The 2,817-nt window shown below is 45.1% G+C and overlaps 1 non-coding gene across 1 annotated transcript; it reads left to right on the top strand.

Moving 5' to 3' along the window:
* Window positions 1-205: 205 nt before the first annotated feature.
* Window positions 206-312, top strand: LOC141644765 (small nucleolar RNA R71). Its single transcript, XR_012544373.1, has one exon. It is a non-coding gene; the product is annotated as a small nucleolar RNA R71 (small nucleolar RNA).
* The last annotated feature ends 2,505 nt before the right edge of the window (window positions 313-2,817 follow it).

Below are 2,817 nucleotides of genomic sequence, written 5' to 3'. Positions count from 1 at the left end.
AGAATCAACCTCAACTTGTGGTTCAATCAATCGTGTCACTCTCCCAAACCCATAATTAGCATCCGTCTTAGCCACTTTCTCAAGCAAAAATCTTGCCTCATCATCACCCAAACTATCAAAGGCACCTCCGGCCGATGCATTTATCAAATCTTTAATGGTATGATGCAAATTGTTAAAGAAATTTTGTGTGATTAGCCAAATTGGGATCCCATGATGAGGGCAAGCTCTCAAAAGTTCATTTAACCTTTCCCAAGCCTCACTTAAGTTCTCAAACTCGCCTTGATGGAAAGTACAGATCTCATTTCTTAGTTTGGCGGTTTTAGAAGGTGGAAAAATATTTGGTAAGAAAGGTTTGGACGAGGTCATCCCAAGTAGAAAAAGTGCTAGGAGGGTGAGAATATAACCATCTCTCGACTCAATCCCCAAGAGTAAGAGGAAAGAGCATGCGTTTTACAATATGTAAGGACACACCATTCTTCTTCACCAAAATGCATTTCCTATTAAACCTCTCCAAATGATCCAACACATTCTCATTTGGTAGACCAAGAAACACATCTTTTTAAAATATTTCAACCCAATCCGGATGCAAGTCAAGCTCCACATCCTCTCCAATATCAATAGGAGAGGCAAACAAGTTCGGATCGGGTCTACTATGATCACGTAAAGACATGGATGAAGACATTATTGAATACAAGACACTAAATGCAAGTGACTAATAACTATAGCTAAAGATGCAAGTAAACAAACAACATAATTTTTTTTTTCAAATATTCATTTTTTTCTAGGCACCTTGGTATGAGGAGGTGTTACAAAGTGGTATCAGAGCCGAAGATTCCGGCACCTAAACAAATGAATCTAATGAACTTAGGGATTCTAAATAAAATGAACCCGGGGAGAGTTGTTTGGAGCTACCGCAAAGACTCGGGAAACGTCCTGGAGTCGCAAATTGGCCCTCATTAACTCGAGCCGGTAACATGGGGAAGTGTGATGAGAGTTGTGTCTTGTATGTACATGTATGTGGAGATGCATGTTGATAATAATTGATGGTTGAAAAGGTGTATGTGGAATTTGTAAGTTTGGTGATTGGAGAAATAGTGGAGGGGACGGGTTTGTGAACTTTGGTGTATTGGATTTAGCATGTGCATGATTTGTATGATTGTAGGATTATAACGTGGCATTCAATTCCAGTTGATATATGTTTGTTGAGGGAACAGGAAGCGTGATAGGGACTTTTTATTGTTTAAACCCGTCTTTGGTATGACTCGGCCGAGCAGGGCAGGTACTTGACCGAGTAGAGAGTACTCGGCCGAGTAACCAAGCACTCGACCGAGTGTTGCTTGGCAGTGAGTAACAATGGCTACTGTACGTGTTTACTCGACCGAGTAAATGGGTGTACTCGACCGAGTAGTGACCACTCGGCCGAGTATTGTTTTTACTCGACCGAGTATGCTTTCTGGGTTTTTGATGTTAGCTACTGGAGTCGATTACTCGACCGAGTATCTGGGATACTCGACCGAGTAGTCGTTACTCGACCGAGTGTGGTCGTATACTCGGCCGAGTGTCCCTTTGGCGGAAGGTTGTTAGATTTTGAGCCGTAGGCTTTTGTGCTTACGTTTCCTTGTTTCTTATCAGCTCAAAATGCCGCCCAAAAGGACCCCTCGCACAGATCCAAGCTTCGGAGATGACTCTTGATGAGGTTTCTCACATGATTGAGCACCAAGAGGCTCTCCTTGAAGCTCACAAAAATGTGGGAAAGGGGAATGAGAAGTCGATGGATGCTACTCAGCTCAGCATCATTATTGCTCGTTTCAACCCTCCCACATATGAAGGGGTAGGTGAACCAAAGCTGCTCGAGAAGTGGCACCGTGAGATTGAAGCTCTAATGGAAATGGTTAAGTGTCCCGAAGACATGATCGTTGAGTAGGTAGTATACTACCTAAGAGGTGAAGCTGCAGTTTGGTGGCAAAATGTCAAGGAGGATGCTAGAGCTTATTACCAGGCTGAGGGTCTGGGAGCTATTCCTTGGTCCGGGTTGAAGAGTGCTATGAGAGAGCAGTTTGTGCCGGAGCATATCCGACAAAAGATGAGATCCGACTTTGATTCCTTCATCATGACTGAGGAGATGACAGTCACTGACTACTATCATCGGTTCTTGGAGCTATCTCGTTATGTTGAGGACATGCAGCTAGGACAGAGGGGTTTGGCTCTCCGATTTGAGAGGGGTTTATCTGCCAAGATCGTGAGTCGTATGCCAGCCGGGATTGCTACTGACCTCAAGGAAGTATACCTAAGAGCGGGCCAAGCTGAGAGAATGGTTGATCTCTCAAGAGAGATTGATGAGAGGACTGCTGTTGAAAAGAGGAAGACTGACAGTGGAAGCAACAGTCAGTCGGCCAACAAGAAAGGGAACTTCAATCATGCAAAGGCTTTTTCCGGTGGAGCCGATTTCTCGGGAGGATCACGTGGCTGTGGAAAGAATGGAGGTCGGAGTGTAAGTGACAACTCTAACCTTACATGTTTCAACTGTGGTGGTGTAGGCCACAGGAGACGGGAATGCACAAGTTACAGGCCCGACACTGGTTCAGGAGCTCGGCAAGGGAATTTCTCTCAGGGGCCAACTCAGAGTTTTGCTAGTAACCGTCCGGGAGGTTCATGGGGCAACAGAGGTGGACAGGGCAACCAGGGCAGTTATAACCGCAGTGGTGGTGGATCACATCAACGCCAGAACAACAACACCACCCAAGATTCCGCAGCTAAGCCAAGTACCTTCAATGCTTCGGTTCAAGGTGGAGGACAGAAAAACAGTGGGAAGCTTTT

Source organism: Silene latifolia, chromosome 2, assembly GCF_048544455.1.
Source record: "Silene latifolia isolate original U9 population chromosome 2, ASM4854445v1, whole genome shotgun sequence".
NCBI classification, from domain to species: Eukaryota; Viridiplantae; Streptophyta; class Magnoliopsida; order Caryophyllales; family Caryophyllaceae; genus Silene; species Silene latifolia.
This window is presented reverse-complemented; position numbering and strand designations above follow the sequence as displayed.